Source organism: Lolium rigidum, chromosome 6 (genome assembly GCF_022539505.1).
Source record: "Lolium rigidum isolate FL_2022 chromosome 6, APGP_CSIRO_Lrig_0.1, whole genome shotgun sequence".
NCBI classification, from domain to species: Eukaryota; Viridiplantae; Streptophyta; class Magnoliopsida; order Poales; family Poaceae; genus Lolium; species Lolium rigidum.
Window position 1 is genome coordinate 302538805 of NC_061513.1, and position 22161 is coordinate 302560965.

General features: G+C 45.9%; 1 long non-coding RNA gene across 1 annotated transcript; it reads left to right on the forward strand.

Annotated features, from left to right (window-relative positions):
• Window positions 1-4959: 4959 nt before the first annotated feature.
• LOC124659367 lies at window positions 4960-19942 on the forward strand. Its single transcript, XR_006989554.1, has 2 exons — window positions 4960-5261; window positions 19666-19942. It is a non-coding gene; the product is annotated as an uncharacterized LOC124659367 (long non-coding RNA).
• The last annotated feature ends 2219 nt before the right edge of the window (window positions 19943-22161 follow it).

Genomic DNA, 22161 nt, shown 5'->3' on the forward strand with positions numbered 1-22161 from the left:
TTTAGTGCAGCAAACAAAGTAGTAAATAAAATAAAGCAAAGACAAAAAAAAGTAAAGAGATTGGATTGTGGAGACTCCCCTTGCAGCGTGTCTTGATCTCCCCGGCAACGGCGCTAGAAAATATGCTTGATGGCGTGTACAACACACGTCCGTTGGGAACCCCAAGAGGAAGGTGTGATGCAGACAGTAGCAAGTTTTCCCTCAGAAAGAAACCAAGGTTTATCGAACCATGAGGAGCCAAGAAGCACGTTGAAGGTTGTTGGTGGCGGGATGTAGTGCGGCGCAACACCAGGGATTCCGGCGCCAACGTGGAACCTGCACAACACAACCAAAGTACTTTGCCCCAACGAAACAGTGAGGTTGTCAATCTCACCGGCTTGCTGTAACAAAGGATTAAATGTATAGTGTGGATGATGATTGTTTGCAGAAAACAGTAAAACAAGTATTGCAGTAGATTGTATTCGATGTAAAAGAATGGACCGGGGTCCACAGTTCACTAGAGGTGTCTCTCCCATAAGATAAATAGCATGTTGGGTGAACAAATTACAGTCGGGCAATTGACAAATAGAGAGGGCATGACAATGCACATACATGATACGATGAGTATTGTGAGATTTAATTGGGCATTACGACAAAGTACATAGACCGCTATCCAGCATGCATCTATGCCTAAAAAGTCCACTTTCGAGTTATCATCCGAACCCCTTCCGGTATTAAGTTGCAAGCAACTGAGACAATTGCATTAAGTATGGTGCGTAATGTAATCAATAACTACATCCTCGGACATAGCATCAATGTTTTATCCCTAGTGGCAACAAGCACATCCACAACCTTAGAACTTTCTCGTCATCGTCCCGCATTTAATGGAGGCATGAACCCACTATCGAGCATAAATACTCCCTCTTGGAGTTAAGAGTAAAAACTTGGCCGAGCCTCTACTAATAACGGAGAGCATGCAAGATCATAAACAACACATAGGTAATAGATTGATAATCAACATAACATAGTATTCTCTATCCATCGGATCCCGACAAACACAACATATAGAATAACAGATAGATGATCTTGATCATGTTAGGAAGCTCACAAGAGCCGACAATGAAGCACATGAGGAGAAGACAACCACCTAGCTACTGCTATGGACCCATAGTCCAGGGGTGAACTACTCACTCATCACTCCGGAGGCGACCATGGCGGTGAAGAGTCCTCCGGGAGATGATTCCCCTCTCCGGCAGGGTGCCGGAGGCGATCTCCAGAATCCCCCGAGATGGGATTGGCGGCGGCAGCGTCCTAGTAAGGTTTTCCGTATCGTGGCTCTCGGTACTGGGGGTTTCGCGACGGAGGCTTTAAGTAGGCGGAAGGGCAGGTCAAGAGGCGTCACGAGGGGCCCACACAACAGGCCGGCGCGGCCAGGGCTTGGGCCGCGCCGCCCTGGTGTGTCGCCACCTCGTGGCCCCACTTCGACTCTCCCTCGGTCTTCTGGAAGCTTCGTGGAAAAATAGGACCCTGGGCATTGATTTCGTCCAATTCCGAGAATATTTCCTTTGTAGGATTTCTGAAACCAAAAACAGCAGAAAACAACGAACGGCTCTTCGGCATCTCGTTAATAGGTTAGTGCCGGAAAATGCATAAATACGACATATAATGTGTATAAAACATGTAGATATCATCAATAATGTGGCATGGAACATAAGAAATTATCGATACGTCGGAGACGTATCACTCGTTCGAGCAGCCGCGTCAATAGGTTGTTCTTCTTCCTCGTCACCACTACAGTAAAATGGCGATAGTATAAGAAGCAAGATAGACAAGAAACGTCAAGAGAAAAAAGTAAGAAGTAAGGAGTAACTTACGAGCTGACGAGGGCATCAGTATATGGATTGAAAGCTGCCTTCCTATCTGAAGGCTCAGCTTCTTCGGCTTTGGAGGTGCCGGAATCTTTGACTTCATTCCTTTTCCTCTTGTTTCTAGGAGAAACAGGAGGAAGGGAGTGTGTCGAGGCAGTGGCTTCAGACTCGGCGTCTTTTTCAGAAGAAGCCGCGGATTTGTGAGAACCCGCGACTTCACTGTCAGGGCGCGAGGTGCCTTGGTTGTCATCGTTGACAACGGTATGGTCTTCAACTTCTCCACGTTCAGGAAGAGGAGGAAGAGAAGCAAGGACGGGGTGGTTCTGAGATAAAGAAAGAGTGTCGAACAAAAGGCGTTAGCAAGACAGTAGTCGACAAATAATAAAACTCGAGGAGACAATATAGCAACTAAAAGGAAAAATTACCTCGGGAAGGGGATTGGCTCTACTATATGGCGCAATGCGGCAAGAGGATGGAATTGGATCCTTCTTGTTGAGCAATGAGATTTTGCGGATAAGCTTTTCTAAATCCTTCAAAGGAAGATCTTTTGAGAGCCTATCGACATCTTTTTCACCAGCATACTTCCAGAAGGGATTTTTGCGAGCCTTGAGAGGCTGCACTCTAGTCCTAAGGAAATAGGCAGTAATCTCAATACCCGAAAGTTCCTTGCCGCGGGTGTTCTGTAGCTCGTGGATGCGAGTCATCAGCGCTTCTGTCGCCAATTTCTCAGCTTCGGTAGCTTCAGCATCCCAGGAACGGCGGTGAAGGATTTTGGCTTCTCCGTCAAAAGGGGCGATGTTGTCCTCCACTGGATTGGAGCTTTCTTCATGGATATACAACCACTTCTTCCACCAACCTTGGACGGAGTCGGGGAATTTGACGTCGAAATATTCGACATCAGAACGAACACAGATAACTGATGCGTGCAGTTAACACACGTCCGTTGGGAACCCCAAGAGGAAGGTGTGATGCGTACAGTAGCAAGTTTTCCCTCAGAAAGAAACCAAGGTTTATCGAACCAGTAGGAGCCACGAAGCACGTTGAAGGTTGATGGCGGCGAAGTGTAGTGCGGCGCAACACCAGGGATTCCGGCGCCAACGTGGAACCTGCACAACACAATCAAAGTACTTTGCCCCAACGTAACGATGAGGTTGTCAATCTCACCGGCTTGCTCGTAACAAAGGATTAAACGTATTGTGTGGACGATGATGATTGTTTGCGAAGAACAGTAAAGAACAATTGCAGTAGATTGTATTTCAGATGTAAAGAATGGACCGGGGTCCACAGTTCACTAGCGGTGTCTCTCCCATAAGATAAATAGCATGTTGGGTGAAAAAATTACAGTTGGGAAATTGAAAAATAAAGAAGGCATAACAATGCACATACATATATCATGATGAGTACTATGAGATTTAATCAGGGCATTACGACAAAGTACATAGACCGCTATCCAGCATGCATCTATGCCTAAAAAGTCCACTTTCAGGTTATCATCCGAACTCCTTCCGGTATTAAGTTGCAAACAACAGACAATTGCATTAAGTATGGTGCGTAATGTAATCAACACAAATATCCTTAGACAAAGCATCGATGTTTTATCCCTAGTGGCAACAACGACATCCACAACCTTAGAACTTTACGTCACTCGTCCCGCATTTAATGGAGGCATGAACCCACTATCGAGCATAAATACTCCCTCTTGGAGTTACAAGTATTAACTTGGCCAGAGCCTCTACTAGCAACGGAGAGCATGCAAGAACATAAACAACATATATAATAGATTGATAATCAACTTGACATAGTATTCAATATTCATCGGATCCCAACAAACACAACATGTAGCATTACAGATAGCTGATCTTGATCATGATAGGCAGCTCACAAGATCTAACATGATAGCACAATGAGGAGAAGACGACCATCTAGCTACTGCTATGGACTCATAGTCCAGGGGTGAACTACTCACACATCGATCAGGACGCGATCATGGCGATGAAGAGCCCTCCGGGAGATGATTCCCCTCTCCGGCAGGGTGCCGGAGGCGATCTCCTGAATCCCCGAGATGGGATTGGCGGCGGCTGCATCTCTGGAAGGTTTTCCGTATCGTGGCTCTCGGTACAGAGGGTTTCGCGACGAAGGCCTTAAGTAGGCGAAAGGGCGGAGTCGGAGGAGTCACGGGGGCCCCACACGCTAGGGCCGCGCGGGCCCCCCTTAGGCCGCGCCGCCCTAGTGTGGCGGAGCCCCGTGGCCCCACTTCGTTTCTCCCTTGGTCTTCTGGAAGCTTCGTGGAAAAATAGGCCCCTGGGCGTTGATTTCGTCCAATTCCGAGAATATTTCCTTACTAGGATTTCTGAAACCAAAAACAACAGGAAACAAGAATCGGCTCTTCGGCATCTCGTCAATAGGTTAGTGCCGGAAAATGCATAATAATGACATATAATGTGTATAAAACATGTGAGTATCATCATCAAAGTAGCATGGAACATAAGAAATTCTAGATACGTTCGAGACGTATCAAGCATCCCCAAGCTTAGTTCCTACTCGCCCTCGAGTAGGTAAACGATAACAAGGATAATTTCTGAAGTGACATGCTATCATAATCTTGATCAATATACCCTATATAAAAGTTGTTCAATTTACCGCATCCTGCATTCTTTGGCTACTGTAGATGGGCAATTTCTGATCGATTACTTCCATCCATTGAGTGACACGTATATCATTATTTTTCTCTACTTTCCACTGTTAATTTTGTTTCCTATTTTTTCGGAGGGTGGGGTGACCGGTTACCGGCTGAGCGATCCTTTCCTTCATATCCACGTGATGAATAGGTGACTTTCAGTTTGCCTCCCACAATCAGCGGTCAAAGCGGTGCGGCCCCACCACCGAACGATCTAGCAGCTCCAGGATTTGCTCTACCAAACGAACACAGGAACTGCCCATATCCTCATCCCCCGGTGGAGAGCATCTTCCTCTCCCTGCCTGGCCGGCCGACGAGGCAGAGGCGGCCACCATGCCGCCACTCTCCCCTGGCAAGCAGCCATCAGGCGCCCTCCTCCCCTTCCGAGGCGTTGCGCTTGCGCCTTTCTCTCCATCCCGATTTGGCGCCCTCCTCTCCCTCCCGAGCAGCACGCAGGGCCATGGGGGAGCCGATGGGAGGAGTTTGGTGCCCCTTCTCCTTCCCAAGGTGATTATTTGTGCGGAGGATATGAGCGCCCTCCTCTCCCTCCTGATGTAACGTGGTCGTCGGAGGATCCGACGCAGCCGATGCTCCCTTCCAGTTGCATCTACGGACAGGTGCATATGCTCCCTTCCGGATGCATCTACGGACAGGTGCATCGCCGGTCACGTCGGGAACCTGTATCTCTCTATGCAGGACGCTGTGACGTCTAGGGCATTTTGCATCTGCACAAGATGGTAAGACTACTCTTTGTTTCTTTGTGTGCATGGAGGAGCGAATATGAACTATTAAAGTTCTTTCAGTAATCTAAACCAAGCAGTGGTTGGAGATACAATGAGAAATATCCATGGTTGATCCACTTGTATTTCACAAAAGATGGGCGTACACATACTACTGTAAGAATTTCTGTATTGAGGAGCATCCGTCAGACCAAATTGTTAATGTAACACCTCAAATTTCAAATAAAGGAAGAAGAACCAATCCAATTATCCAAATTTGAGAACCAACAAAAACTTTTCAAAATTCATATAGTGCCCTGCATAGGACTTGTGCATTTTGAGTGCTATGCCATGATGAGTGTTATTTTGTGTATGTAATAAACTCCACAACCCTAGAGTGATCCCATGATGATCACCAAACAAATAAATGAAAAAGAGAAAGAAATCAAATAAGAATAAAACCCTAAAAACCCTAACATATGCCATATGATATTTTTACAAACTTTGACCCTAGACCCAATTAGTCTTCACCACTAGTGGTAATAGGTTATTAAATAGTTATTACAACTTTGAGAATCAAAGAAACCTCAATTAAATCAAAGCTAAGAATTAAAACTTGCTCACATAAGATAATGGTCATTTTTGACAATTACAATCTGGTCATCACTTTGAGCCTCTCTATTTCAAAATTTCTAAACCAAACACCTCCAACTCTTTGCATGCCATCCAAGTATACAACACAATGAACAACTTTTGTAAAATGGACCATACCAAATTCATCTTGGATCAAGACCTAGGATCAAGCAAAGTAGAGATTTTTTAACAAAAACAAGATCATCACATTTTTGAAATTGATCAAACCAGACCACTCCTTGATCAATTCTTGGCTCAATTCAGTGCATTGGACCTTCCTCTACCTAGCCCATGCAAAAACACACCATGGACACGATCAGAACATGGCCGGCCATGGCCATGCCGGCCACGTCGCCCCTCGACGCTCACCCCTCTCTCCCTGCCTCTCCAGCCTAAGCAACCTTGTCAAACGCGTCGCCCACGATCCCAGAAGATCGCCCGTACCCGCCGTTGAACGAGAGGACGACGCCACGACCCGCCATCGCCGCGCCCGATACGCTCCGAGTACGCCGCCAACGGCATGGCGACGTCACCGGTGCACGGACACGTCCACGCGGCGCTCGCCAGATCTCGCCGTACCCGACCATATCCGCGCGCCGTAGTACTTCTCTCGCCACGCGGAGCTTGCCGGACATGCTCGCGTCACCCCCTAGCGCCTACCGCCGCCGGAGAGGAAGCTTCCTTCCGCCACGGCCGCGACAGTACACGCACGGCCCCGACCATCGTACGCCTCGCATTAACTCGCCATGGACGCTCGCGGATTCGCCGTACCCTTGCGATCGTCGCTGCGTCACCGCCTAGCCCTCTAGCTCGCCGGAGACGTCGCGCCCACGACGACTTGCTCACCGCCCCGCAAGCACCCCCTCCCTCCTATAAATAGAGCACTCCCCGGACCAAACCAAGCACACCACCATGACCACCTCTCACCACCGCTTCGCCTCGCACTGCTAGCCACCTCAATCGTCGCCGGAGCAAGCTCAATCGAGCGATCGGAGCCGCGGAAGCCCTGGTGAAATCGCCGTCGATCCGAGCCGCCTCGAGCTTCGCCACCGCTACAGGCTGCCTCGCCGTCGTCTACACCTTCGTCAAGCCCACCGCCAACCCTAGCCGGAGCCACGGTGAGCTCGCCGACCCCCTACTGCCGCCGCCGCACGCCGGGTTCTCGTCGGAGACGACGATGAACGCGAGCCGTTGATCCGTGTTCTAATCCAACGCACCACCTCGCCCCATACCGTTTCGGTGACGCTGAGTCACTGACGCGCGGACCCCACCCTGTCAGCGCGCTGCGCGTCCGTGGACCGTGGTTGGGCTGAACTGGGTTGGTTTGGGCCGTTTTTAAACCTTTAGGCCCACTTAGCTTTCCCGCGTAGCCCAGTAATTCAAATTCGAATTATCCAAATCCATTTAATCTCAATACTGGTTCCAACTTTGAAATTCAATAGATTGAAATTGGCTAAACCAAATTTGATGAACTTTATATTGTTGGAAAGCTAGGAAAAAGACCTAACTAATGCCACTGGCCCCATGGTCAAATTCTTGGTAGAATAAATGTGATAAAAATAACAAGACAGGGACTTTTACTTATTCAAATAATTATTAAAAAATCAACCAAAATAGATATGAAGTCAATTCCAACTCTAGTAGCTCACATATGACTTACACTAATTGTTTCTGCAAGAAAATGGTGTGGTCACTTTGCATGATCATGCCCTAGTTTAATTAATGGATCATTTGACTAGTTTAACTAGTTGATATTATCCAAAACTATTAAAGTAAATCATGTGAAGTTGTATACTTCATTTAAACTTGTCTCACCTGAATTCATGGGATGTTTGGACCCCTGGTTTCAAACTCTCTTATATGAATTACTTGGGATTTAAATCAAATGTAGTGTTATTTAAATAGTATGAGGTGGTCTACCTCATTTAAATCATTTTCTCCAATAATGATGATGAATGGTTGACTTGGGTCAACCTAGGATTCAAGTATTGCTGTGGAGAAATTAAATCTTAAGAAGATTCAATGAGAGGAAATTATTTCCCAAACACCATATGAACCCTACTTCTCACATAGGAATAAGAAGAAATCATTTTTTCCTCAAGTCACCCAACAATACACTTATTTATTTTATGTGTGTGCTTAGTATAGTTTGTGTGAAGTAATAATGTGTGTAGAATAGCCTTTGAGCTTGTTTGGTGATTATACTTCGTATTCAAATTTAGACGCTAGCACCGGAGATTATCAAGAGGAAGGAGAATTCTACCCGAAGAAGAAGGAGAAAACCTAGAGAACTACCAAGGCAAGATAATACTCTTGCAAAGTGCAAAGCTCACTTTGAGCAAGGCACCATGATTCTTACTTTTCTTTATACCAGCTTATCTTATGTGTACACCATACAAGTTCTACTTGTTGTGTTTTCCAAAGATAAACTAAAATTGGGATAGAGAACAAGATTACTAGATGAGTAGAGATAGCAAAGCAAGGTAGCACCCCTCATGATTAGTGCTAGTGCTAAAGTACTAAAATTTGACTATATTAGATGGGAGCATGTGAATGGTTGATTTTGAAACCTTGGAATGATGAAGCATTCCATTGAAGAGTTTGAAGTTGAATGTGAACAAGAGAAGATGGTGATTTTTGATAAAACCTGATATTGGTTTGAATGCGATACCTTTCCAATTTTTGAGTACCCCCACAATACCTGATTATGGGTAGGGCTTAACCGGAAGTTTATAGATTTTAGTATGAGTTCCCTCCGAACACACATCATAGGGGTTATGCCGAGGCTGCCTCCGTTGTTGAGAAAGGATGTGATTTGAGGTGAAATTGTACGGCCAAGCCCTCGTGCGGTTCCCGGGTTAACAGCTTGGTTTTCACTCGGGAGGCCAAGCTCATGGGGAGAGGTGCTCATACTAGGATATGTAAGTGAAAGGTTATGGTTGATGATCCGCGTACTCGTGTTACGGTGACTCGGAGTTATTCCGACGGATGTAAATCAAATGTTGTGGCACAAGTGTGCAACCTCTCGCAGAGTGTAAATCTATTCGAATAGCCGTGTCCACGGTTACGGACGGTTGGAAGGGCCATACAGTTTCCGGTGTCAGATTTTTTTGAAAGCTTTAGTAAATGTGAATGGTGACTTGGTGACTCTTGGGTTTTGAACCAATGATGTGGGAATGACACTAATGTTCCCACTTATGTTAGTTAGCACATGATCCAAGCTTGTGAACTAAAATATGGCTTATGCAAGTTAAATTAGAACTTAGTTTCTTTAATAGGCATTTTACAATAGTATTAGTTTGCAAGTACTTGAAGTACTTACGGCTTTGTCCCCGGCTATTCAAATGGCCGCAGTATGAGGAGGAACAGAACTATCACGAGGATGACCAGCAGGACGCCTACGACAACTAGGGGTTTCGACGTCAAATGTTGGCCTCGTGGACTAGAGAGTCCCGTTACTATTACGCTTCCGCTATGTATGAACTTATGTATGTTGTTGATGGTGAGATCAACTATTTGTGTAATATGAATCATGTGATTCAAGATTGTAAGACATTATGGCTTGTAATAAATAATGATCTGTGATATTCAACTATTATGCCTCGCAACAACATTATCCCGGGATTGCGATGAATGACATAATAGGCATCCGGACTTAAAAATCCGGTGTTGACAAGTTGGTATCGGAGCCATTGTTTGACCTTAGAAAACCTTAGTTAGAATGGGCGTTCATAAAAACATAACTTTGAAATACAAAGGAAAAGGTTATTTATGAAAAGTTCTTCATATTCTTGTCTTGGAGGCTTTTTCGAAACTTGATAAAAACATGCTCTTTCTTATTATGTCTACCTAAAACTGTGCCACACTTGATCAAATGTCTAACTTACTCTCCTAATTCACTTTCAGATGGAGCCCAACGCACTCGTCAACACCAAGTTTTACCAACTTGGTAACGGAGGCAGCTTGATCTTCGAGCACGATCTCACCGCGGTCTCGAACTTTCGGGGCGCCTCCGGCCCGAGTTCCATGGGATCCGGATGGATGATCAGCCCGGCGGAGAGCTACGGTGGATCATTATCGTGGATCTGAGGGGGAACATGGAGTCTCCTACCACGGACAGGATCCTGTTCTCCTTCCGTGAGAGCAACTGGCTCGATGGACTGGCACGCGGCCTGCGGGAGGCACTGGCTCGCCTTTGCGGACGTGAACACGGTACGCCCGCTTGCGTCCCGTTTCGCTCACCTAGTGAAGCGTGATGCCAACGGAGTACCTATGGCCCTGCAGTCCCACCCTGAGCTGAGGCATCACGCCGAGCATCTAGACTTCATGCTGTATCACACTCAGCTGGATCTGGATAACGCCCGGATGTATGCGAACCAGACTCACCTCGCCCTGGCTACGCATGGAGATGCCATCAAGCATCTGTCCCGGTGCCGCAACAAGCTTCGCCTGAAGTGCGCGAAGAAGGATGTCACCATTACACGCCTTCGCGCACAGATAGCATCACTTGAGGCCACCGTCAAGGCCCAGGAGGAGCAGCTGATGGAGATAGAGGAAGACGAGGTCGGTATCGATATTACGGGAGGAGATGCCTTCCTGAGTAACGACGACGACTTCGAGGAGGACGAGTTCACGGAGGAGGAGGACTACGAGTTCCTGGAGCCAGGACCTGATGATGTCGTTCCCATCGACATCAAGGATGAGGGTAGTCACACTTGAGCACTGATGTAGGTGTGAGTTGTATCCCGTCCCGTGTATCGTAGCATGAAGGGTTCTTAAAACCCTGGGTATGAGTGTGTTTTCATTCCTTGTATCGTAGTCTGAAAAAAATGGTTCTTAAAACCATGGGATGAATGGCATGTAGTTTGTAATGTGTTATGTGGAATGAATGAATGTTTGTGTGTGTCATCCAAAGCATTCAAAAAAAATTTTTAAGTCTTGAACTCATTCAAAATAAACCATAAAAATTCCCTCTTATCTTATAATCTCCTGTATGTTCAGATGGCCCCTCCCAATCGCAACAACAACGATGCTATGATGCAACTGCTGCAAACCTCGCCGGCGAGACGGGAGACCGAAAGAGCTGAACGTCAAGCCAACATCACCGCACCGCAAAACCTTGCAAACCAAGGCCATGGAAACCATGATCATCCCGGATCCAAGCTCAAGAACTTTCGGAATACCAACCCTCCGGTGTTCAGCCAAGACGGAGGAACCCCTCGATGCCGATGACTGGCTTCAGACCATGGAGAACAACTTGGAGGTAGCGGGAGTAGAACCCAACGAGATGGTCCTGTTTGCCACTCATTACCTCGCAGGACCTGCCCGAGCCTGGTGGATTAGCACACGTGCCATGAATGGAGGTCAGTTCATGACTTGGGCAGATTTCAAGCTCAAGTTCAGCAAGTATCATGTACCCCCGGGTCTTATCAAGAAGATGAGGGATGAGTTCCGTGAATTGAAGCAAGGTCGCATGACGGTGGTAGAATACCGCGACAGGTTCCTTACCCCGTCAAGGTACGCCCCGATGAGACCGACACCACCGAGAAGAGGCAGGAGAGATTCTCGAACGGATCGCATGATGAGATGCGGACGGTTCTCGTCAACATCCCCTTCACCGACCTCGAAGCCCTTGTTGACTCAGCCATCCGGATGGAAGGCAAGCTGAACCAAGCCAACGAGAACCGCAAACGTCGCATGATGCACCGAGTGGGCCTAGCAATGCCCCGAAGTATCGCCCCAGCTCAAGCGGAGGTTTCACTCCGAGGAACAACAACAAGCCCCCTATGCGGAACTCGCGCCCCGGTTATCGGAACCGGAGTGGAGGAAACTCTAGGCCGGAGGCCACACCAACAACTACAACAACAACAACAACTTCAACCGCGCTCCGCCCAGCAGCTCCCAACAACACCAACAACACCAACACCGCTCCAAGGACCGGAAGCAACGCCGTTCCTGTCGCCACCAAGGACAAGTCCACTATCACCTGCTATGAGTGCGGAGTAGTGGGGCACTACTCCAACGAGTGTCCCAAGAGACTCGCCAAGCTCGCCGGCAACACCGCCGCACCCGCTCGAGCGGCAACGCCGCGTTTCCACAGGAAAGAAGTTCGCCCCCAACAACCCCAATAACCGCAACGGCCGTCTCTTTCACATGAATGCCGAAGAAGCCCGGGAAGCACCGGAGGTTGTACTCGGGTATGTTTCTCGTCAACTCAGTACCTGCCAGAGTGTTGTTTGATTCCGGAGCATCTCATTCTTTTGTCACTGAAGACTTTGCATCAACAAGTAAAATTCAACCCCTCAGTTTGAAACATGTCATGATAGTTCAAATCCCCGGATCAACCACTAAAGCCGAGAAAATTTTGTAAAAATGTACCCATCGGAATTCATGAAGTAGAGTTCTATGCCAATTTGATAATTTTGGGAACCAAAGGTTTGGAAGTAGTACTGGGAATGGATTGGATGGCGAAACATCATGGAATGATTGATCGTGCCAAGAAAGCCATCACCATGACCGAGTAGCACCGGTATCTTAGTGGAACATGTCTCCGAACTGCTCCCTAGAAAGTTTACTTGCAACCAGAGCGTAGCCAAGCCAACTCTGGATCAAATCAGGGTCGTTTGTCGATATCCTGATGTGTTCCCGGATGGTTTACCCGGTATGCCCCCAGACCGGGATATCGAGTTTATCATCGAGTTAATTCCCGGAACCGGACCTATAGCCCGAGAGCCTACGAGCATGAACCCAGCAGAGCTAGTAGAGTCGAAGAAGCAACTGGATGAACTGTTAGCCAAAGGTCCGATTAGACCAAGTGCGTCACCTTGGAGATCCCCGTTTTGTTTGTGGATAAGAAGGATGGTGCCGGTCGTTTATGTACGGACTATCGTAAACTTAACGATGTCACCATCAAGAACAAATACCCTTTGCCGAAGATAGAAGATTTGTTTGATCAGCTGACCGGAGCCATAGTGTTCTCAAAGATTGATCTCGGGATCTGGATATCACCGACTGAAGATCCGAGCATCGGACATTCCCAAAACTGCCTTTACTACTAGATATGGATTGTACGAGTACAATGTCATGTCATTTGGATTAACCAATGCCCCTGCTTATTTCATGAATCTCATGAATAAGATCTTCATGAACTTCCTGGATAAGTTTGTTGTCGTTTTCATCGATGACATCCTAATCTACTCCAAATCCGAGGAAGAACATGAACAACACCTAGAAGCTGTCCTAGAGACCCTGAGAGAGCATAAGCTGTATGCTAAGTTCAGCAAATGTGAGTTTTGGTTAAAGGAAGTTGGATTCCTGGGACATATCTTGTCCGCAGGAGGAATTGCCGTAGACCCCGCCAAGATCAAGACCGTTGCAGAATGGAAAGCCCCAACCACCCAGACCGAGGTCCGTGCTTTTCTTGGATTAGCCGGATACTACCGCAGATTTGTAGAAGGCTTTTCGAGTATCGCTCGACCAATGACCCAATTGCTGAAGAAAGATAAGAAGTTCGAATGGACGGACAAATGTGAAGAGAGTTTTCAACAACTCAAGCTTAGACTGACCACAGCCCCAATTCTGATCATGCCGGACATCACCAAACCCTTTGATGTTTACTGGCGATGCATCCAAGATTGGTCTCGGATGTGTGCTTATGCAAGAAGGCAAAGTGATCTCTTATTTGTCCCGGCAACCGAAGCAGCATGAGCAGAACTACCCCACCCATGACCTCGAACTCGCAGCCGTAGTTTTAGCACTCAAGGTGTGGCGTCATTACCTCATGGGTAATCGCTGCGAGATCTATTCGGATCACAAGAGCCAGAAGTATATCTTTACCCAGAAGGAGCTGAACATGAGACAAAGGAGATGGTTAGAACTGATTAAGGATTATGATATGGAGATCCACTACCACCCCGGCAAGGCCAATGTGGTAGCGGATGCGTTGAGTAGACTGCCGTGTCAGTTGAATTCAATGATAGCAGAAGAACAACCCAGCCTGTACCAAGAGTTTGAACAGTTTAGAATGGAGCTAGTCAGTGAAGGATTCTTAGCTAGCATGGAGCTACAACCTACCTGGATGGGACAGATCAAGGAAGCTCAGAAGGGAAATGCCAGCATTGATGGAATCAAGACCCAGATAGTCGCAGGAAAGGCCCCAGGATTCACGGTAGATGAAGCCGGAGTTCTTTGGTACAAAGGACGTCTCTGCGTACCATCGGATTCAGACCTGAAGCAAGTCATTCTGAAGGAAGCCCATGACACCTTATACTCTATTCACCCCGGAGGTACCAAGATGTACCAAGATTTGAAGGAACAATTTTGGTGGCATGGAATGAAGAGGGAGATCGGAAGCTACATCGCCAAGTGTGATATCCGTCGGCGAGTCAAGGCTGAACATCGGCGACCCGCAGGACTGCCGCAACCATTGCGGATTCCGGAATGGAAGTGGGACTCGGTAGGAATGGACTTTATCACCTGGTTTACCCAAATCCAGCAAAGGCAATGATTCTATATGGGTAGTGGTGGATAGATTGACCAAAGTAGCCCATTTCATCGCCGTCAAGACCACCTACCAAGGACCAAAGTTAGCTGAGCTGTACATCTCCAGAATAGTCGCCCTGCACGGAACCCCGAAGTCGATAGTGTCAGATAGAGGATCCCAGTTCACCTCAAGATTCTGGCAGAAAGTGCATGAAGGACTAGGAACCCGTCTGAACTTCAGCACCGCCTATCACCCGCAGACCGATGGACAGACTGAGAGAGTCAACCAGATACTAGAGGACATGTTGAGAGCATGCGTACTAGAGTACGGATCCAAGTGGGAAGATTGCCTGCCTTACGCAGAATTCTCCTACAACAACAGTTATCAAGCCAGCCTACGAGATGGCCCCCTTTGAAGCTTTGTACGGAAGGAAGTGCCGTACCCCACCGAACTGGTCGGAAGTCGGAGAAAGCCAAGTCTTTGGACCTGATGTTCTTCGTGAAGCCGAAGAGAAGGTGCACAAGATCCGAGAGTACCTCAAGACCGCTCGGTCCCGACGAAGAGTTACGCCGACAAGAGACGCCGAGAGATGACCTTCGAGATCGGAGATTTTGTCTATCTCAAGGTATCCCCCCGAAAGGAATGCGGAGATTTCAGCTGAAAGGAAAGCTTGCCCCTAGATATGTCGGACCTTTCAAAGTTCTGAGTCGCCGAGGCGAAGTATCCTATCAATTAGAGTTACCCGAAGAAATGTCGGCCGTGCACGACGTATTTCACATCTCACTCTCGCGGAAGTGCTCGGAAGTCCCCGAGAAGACGGAAGTGTTCAAAAACATCGATCACCGTTCGGTGGATATCAACCAAGACCCGACATACCGCGAAGTACCGATTCGCATCTTGGAAGAAGCATACCGAACCACTCGCACCCGAAGCATCAAGTTTCTGAAGATACAGTGGAGCAACCATACCGAAGATGAAGCCACTTGGGAGCGAGAGGAAGATATGAAGAAGGAGTACCCAGATCTCTTTAGTACCTAATTTTCTTTTAGATCTCGGGACGAGATCTTTTGTAAGGGGAAGGGTTTGTAACACCTCAAATTTCAAATAAAGGAAGAAGAACCAATCCAATTATCCAAATTTGAGAACCAACAAAAACTTTTCAAAATTCATATAGTGCCCTGCATAGGACTTGTGCATTTTGAGTGCTATGCCATGATGAGTGTTATTTTGTGTATGTAATAAACTCCACAACCCTAGAGTGATCCCATGATGATCACCAAACAAATAAATGAAAAAGAGAAAGAAATCAAATAAGAATAAAACCCTAAAAACCCTAACATATGCCATATGATATTTTTACAAACTTTGACCCTAGACCCAATTAGTCTTCACCACTAGTGGTAATAGGTTATTAAATAGTTATTACAACTTTGAGAATCAAAGAAACCTCAATTAAATCAAAGCTAAGAATTAAAACTTGCTCACATAAGATAATGGTCCTTTTTGACAATTACAATCTGGTCATCACTTTGAGCCTCTCTATTTCAAAATTTCTAAACCAAACACCTCCAACTCTTTGCATGCCATCCAAGTATACAACACAATGAACAACTTTTGTAAAATGGACCATACCAAATTCATCTTGGATCAAGAGCTAGGATCAAGCAAAGTAGAGATTTTTTAACAAAAACAAGATCATCACATTTTTGAAATTGATCAAACCAGACCACTCCTTGATCAATTCTTGGCTCAATTCAGTGCATTGGACCTTCCTCTACCTAGCCCATGCAAAAACACACCATGGACACGATCGGAACATGGCCGGCCATGGCCATGCCGGCCACGTCGCCCCTCGACGCTCACCCCTCTCTCCCCGCCTCTCCAGCCCTAAGCAACCTTGTCAAACGCGTCGCCCACGATCCCGGAAGATCGCCCGTACCCGCCGTTGAACGAGAGGACGACGCCACGACCCGCCATCGCCGCGCCCGGTACGCTCCAGGTACGCCGCCAACGGCATGGCGACGTCACCGGTGCACGGACACGTCCACGCGGCGCTCGCCAGATCTCGCCGTACCCGACCATATCCGCGCGCCGTAGTACTTCTCTCGCCACGCGGAGCTTGCCGGACATGCTCGCGTCACCCCCTAGCGCCTACCGCCGCCGGAGAGGAAGCTTCCTTCCGCCACGGCCGCGACAGTACACGCACGGCCCCGACCATCGTACGCCTCGCATTAACTCGCCATGGACGCTCGCGGATTCGCCGTACCCTTGCGATCGTCGCTGCGTCACCGCCTAGCCCTCTAGCTCGCCGGAGACGTCGCGCCCACGACGACTTGCTCACTGCCCCGCGGCACCCCTCCCTCCTATAAATAGAGCACTCCCCGGACCAAACCAAGCACACCACCATGACCACCTCTCACCACCGCTCGCCTCGCACCGCTAGCCACCTCAATCGTCGCCGGAGCAAGCTCAATCGAGCGATCGGAGCCGCGGAAGCCCTGGTGAAATCGCCGTCGATCCGAGGCCGCCTCGAGCTTCGCCACGCGCTACAGGCTGCCTCGCCATCGTCTACACCTTCGTCAAGCCCACTGCCAACCCTAGCTGGAGCCACGGTGAGCTCGCCGACCCCCTACCGCCGCCGCCGCACGTCGGGTTCTCGTCGGAGACGACGATGAACGCGAGCCGTTGATCCGTGTTCTAATCCAACGCACCACCTCGCCCCATACCGTTTCGGTGACGCTGAGTCACTGACGCGCGGACCCCACCCTGTCAGCGCGCTGCGCGTCCGTGGACCGTGGTTGGGCTGAACTAGGTTGGTTTGGGCCGTTTTTAAACCTTTAGGCCCACTTAGCTTTCCCGCGTAGCCCGAGTAATTCAAATTCGAATTATCCAAATCCATTTAATCTCAATACTGGTTCCAACTTTGAAATTCAATAGATTGAAATTGGCTAAACCAAATTTGATGAACTTTATATTGTTGGAAAGCTAGGAAAAAGACCTAACTAATGCCACTGGCCCCATGGTCAAATTCTTGGTAGAATAAATGTGATAAAAATAACAAGACAGGGACTTTTACTTATTCAAATAATTATTAAAAAATCAACCAAAATAGATATGAAGTCAATTCCAACTCTAGTAGCTCACATATGACTTACACTAATTGTTTCTGCAAGAAAATGGTGTGGTCACTTTGCATGATCATGCCCTAGTTTAATTAATGGATCATTTGACTAGTTTAACTAGTTGATATTATCCAAAACTATTAAAGTAAATCATGTGAAGTTGTATACTTCATTTAAACTTGTCTCACCTGAATTCATGGGATGTTTGGACCCCTGGTTTCAAACTCTCTTATATGAATTACTTGGGATTTAAATCAAATGTAGTGTTATTTAAATAGTATGAGGTGGTCTACCTCATTTAAATCATTTTCTCCAATAATGATGATGAATGGTTGACTTGGGTCAACCTAGGATTCAAGTATTGCTGTGGAGAAATTAAATCTTAAGAAGATTCAATGAGAGGAAATTATTTCCCAAACACCATATGAACCCTATTTCTCACATAGGAATAAGAGGAAATCATTTTTCCTCAAGTCACCCAACAATACACTTATTTATTTTATGTGTGTGCTTAGTATAGTTTGTGTGAAGTAATAATGTGTGTAGAATAGCCTTTGAGCTTGTTTGGTGATTATACTTCGTATTCAAATTTAGACGCTAGCACCGGAGATTATCAAGAGGAAGGAGAATTCTACCCGGAAGAAGAAGGAGAAAACCTAGAGAACTACCAAGGCAAGATAATACTCTTGCAAAGTGCAAAGCTCACTTTGAGCAAGGCACCATGATTCTTACTTTTCTTTATACCAGCTTATCTTATGTGTACACCATACAAGTTCTACTTGTTGTGTTTTCCAAAGATAAACTAAAATTGGGATAGAGAACAAGATTACTAGATGAGTAGAGATAGCAAAGCAAGGTAGCACCCCTCATGATTAGTGCTAGTGCTAAAGTACTAAAATTTGACTATATTAGATGGGAGCATGTGAATGGTTGATTTTGAAACCTTGGAATGATGAAGCATTCCATTGAAGAGTTTGAAGTTGAATGTGAACAAGAGAAGATGGTGATTTTTGATAAAACCTGATATTGGTTTGAATGCGATACCTTTCCAATTTTTGAGTACCCCCACAATACCCGATTATGGGTAGGGCTTAACTGGAAGTTTATAGATTTTAGTATGAGTTCCCTCTGAACACACATCATAGGGGTTATGCCGAGGCTGCCTCCGTTGTTGAGAAAGGATGTGATTTGAGGTGAAATTGTACGGCCAAGCCCTGTGCAGTTCCCAGGTTAACGGTTGGTTTTCACTTTGGGAGGCCAAGCTCATGGGGAGAGGTGCTCATACTAGGATATGTAAGTGAAAGGTTATGGTTGATGATCCGCGTACTGTGTTACGGTGACTCGGAGTTATTCCGACGGATGTAAATCAAATGTTGTGGCACAAGTGTGCAACCTCTGCAGAGTGTAAATCTATTCGAATAGCCGTGTCCACGGTTACGGACGGTTGGAAGGGCCATACAGTTTCCGGTGTCAGATTTTTGAAAGCTTTAGTAAATGTGAATGGTGACTTGGTGACTCTTGGGTTTTGAACCAATGATGTGGGAATGACACTAATGTTCCCACTTATGTTAGTTAGCACATGATCCAAGCTTGTGAACTAAAATATGGCTTATGCAAGTTAAATTAGAACTTAGTTTCTTTAATAGGCATTTTACAATAGTATTAGTTTGCAAGTACTTGAAGTACTTACGGCTTTGTCCCCGGCTATTCAAATGGCCGAGTATGAGGAGGAACAGAACTATCACGAGGATGACCAGCAGGACGCCTACGACAACTAGGGGTTTCTGACGTCAAATGTTGGCCTGTGGACTAGAGAGTCCCGTTACTATTACGCTTCCGCTATGTATGAACTTATGTATGTTGTTGATGGTGAGATCAACTATTTGTGTAATATGAATCATGTGATTCAAGATTGTAAGACATTATGGCTTGTAATAAATAATGACTGTGATATTCAACTATTATGCCTCGCAACAACATTATCCTGGGATTGCGATGAATGACATAATAGGCATCTGGACTTAAAAATCCGGGTGTTGACAGTTAATTATTGGTTGAATGCATGTAGTTTCTGCTTTCTTCTACTGATTGTCAATGTATATGTTTTAGTTAAGTCTCAGTTAAAAGTCATATAGACTCTACTTCGAATACTTCTGATTAAGTCTGTATTCTCCCTTTTTTTCAGGCATTGCTACAAAATATGTAGATGGATAAGATGTGCAGTGACTTGCCAATTTACAATTTAATCTACTGGTTAGATCTTTCTTCAATTGACACTACACAACTATCAGGTTTTCAGATGTATATATCCAGAGGGATTTATACATCAGATGGCATTGGTGGTGAGAGAGATTGGCTTCATTTTTGTTGTAATTGTTAGATTTGGGGATTTTTATTGGTATTGCAAATTTTATATGGTTTCCCAAGGTGTCTTATAGTAAATGATTGGGAGCATGATCATATATGTTGTTCGGAGGCCTACACTATAGTTCGGATTAAAAGTGAGACTATCTTGGTTGGTCCATAGACAACCAAGCAAAGGGTGCATGATTGTAATTATTACCTGGTGAGTTGGGTTCCTCTTTTATTCTCAACAAGCTTGCAGCAACATAATACCCATACTTCTAAATATCAATTGGTGGACTGTATGTGGCGAGGATTTATTCCTTGGCATATTAACATGCTTTTTTCTTTTGGTGGTATCCTATTTTCTCCCCTTTAATTACAATATATTATATTTGATCTGTCCAACATGAGCCAATTAGAAGTATTAGTGTACAATGCCTCTTATGACTTTCTTTTCCTCGACTACCTTCATGGCTGCAATTTTCAAATTGTTCAATATTCACCTATTATCACCGTCTTGCTCAAGCAGCGGTTTTACAGGATATGTTAAACTATTACAATTTGACCGAGAGACTAAACTACACGGTTACAATTTGACCGAGAGATGAAAGAGTTCAAACCTTATAAACTATTTGCCTTCAAATAAGCGATTTTGTTATTATGCTAAGATTGTGCGGAGCATACATATATTCAAGATGATGAATTACAGTTTAGTAATTTTCTCTTGCTTTTCCTGATATAATGTGTACCATGATCAATTACAGTTCAGTAATTTTCTCTTGCTTTTCCTGATACTGTGTATCAGACATTAATCAAAAATCTAAATTATGATTCTCCTGATTATGGTATGTCTTACATGCAGAGAGAAAGGGTGGAACATGGCGATTAATCTTTCCCATGTTTGGTCTTGTGTTCGCTTATCCAATTTGTCTGCTATGCCAGGTTTGTAACTGGGCCGACACTTAGAGTGATTCATACCACCCTTCCTCATAGGAATATGTCAAGTTCTGGAGTTCCATGGGAGTCCAGCTTGAAAGCATTCGCCGAAGATGAGCTCAGTGATACTCAAAAGAGCACTGAAGAATTTCAAATTGAGTAATTGTGGATGTGAACTTAATAGGATAGAAGGAAATGATTCGTTTTGAAGGGCAGGGTATTATGCTCACCACTCACCATATAGTGCCAACCTTCCGATATCTGATACTGAAGTGCAAATACTGTCGATCATCCTTGCTGAGCTCTCCTGCAATTTCTTTTGTTTGCACATTGCCTTCCATCGCTTCATTTTTCTGAGTATAATGTCTATTGAGACTATGTACCTGCTATGCATACCTGTTGATTAATATGGTCTTTTGTCGTTCCGCTTTCTAGGATCAGTTCTCAGAATCAGCTCTATACGCAAGACAATGAAGCTTCTACCTATTCTACTACTACACGCAGCTGCTATATGTTAAGTTTCTCGAGCCGGTAAATTTGAAATGCCTGGTTCTAGAGTGCCCATTTAATGGACACGCGTCTTAGCGAGTGGGTTCCAGGCGGCCAAAATTGGCGAACCCGTGTGCATACCAATAACTGTTTTGCATGCACCAGCCACCAAGTGGCCTTTCACGTTGCATCGCCGTTAGTATACAGTTGGGATATGCTATGCAATGAGTATCAACAAGTGCCAAGGTCAGACACTTCAGAAGGTCGGGGTCAGACACTTCAGAAGGTCGGGGTCAGACACTTCAGAAGGTCGGGGTCAGACACTTTAGAAGGTCAGACACTTCAGAAAGTCGGGGTCAGACACTTTAGAAGGTCGGGGTCAGACACTTCAGAAGGTCGGGGTCAGACACTTTAGAAGGTCAGACACTTCAGAAGGTCGGGGTTTATGTTGCGATCTCAAGGGTAATATCAAGGGAAGGGCTCGTGCTAGGGCTTGATGAATCTGGCAACACAACTACCTATACAACAAACATAGTGTACCGGGAGGTCCTTGGCTATCTATAAGTGTTCCTTCCTACATGCTATATAATTTGTTTGCATATACGTAATTTATTTTCCACAGTTTTGTGTGATCGATATTCTTTCTCATTGTGTCTTCTTCCCAGCTACTTCTTGGCAGGATCACTGAATCTTCTGTTCCTTTTGGTGTTGTGGTATGTGGTATGGGTTTAGAATGGACAACCATCGATTTTTTGCAGCTGCCGCAACTCTCTCATATTCAATATCGGATGACCATATACAATTTTGAACAAGTTTCCATCCATAATTTAGTGCATATGAAGTTCTACGTCCTCTACATAGTGTTCTCCTCTAGGATCGATGACTTCCCTCGTGAACCATCCAGCTAGTT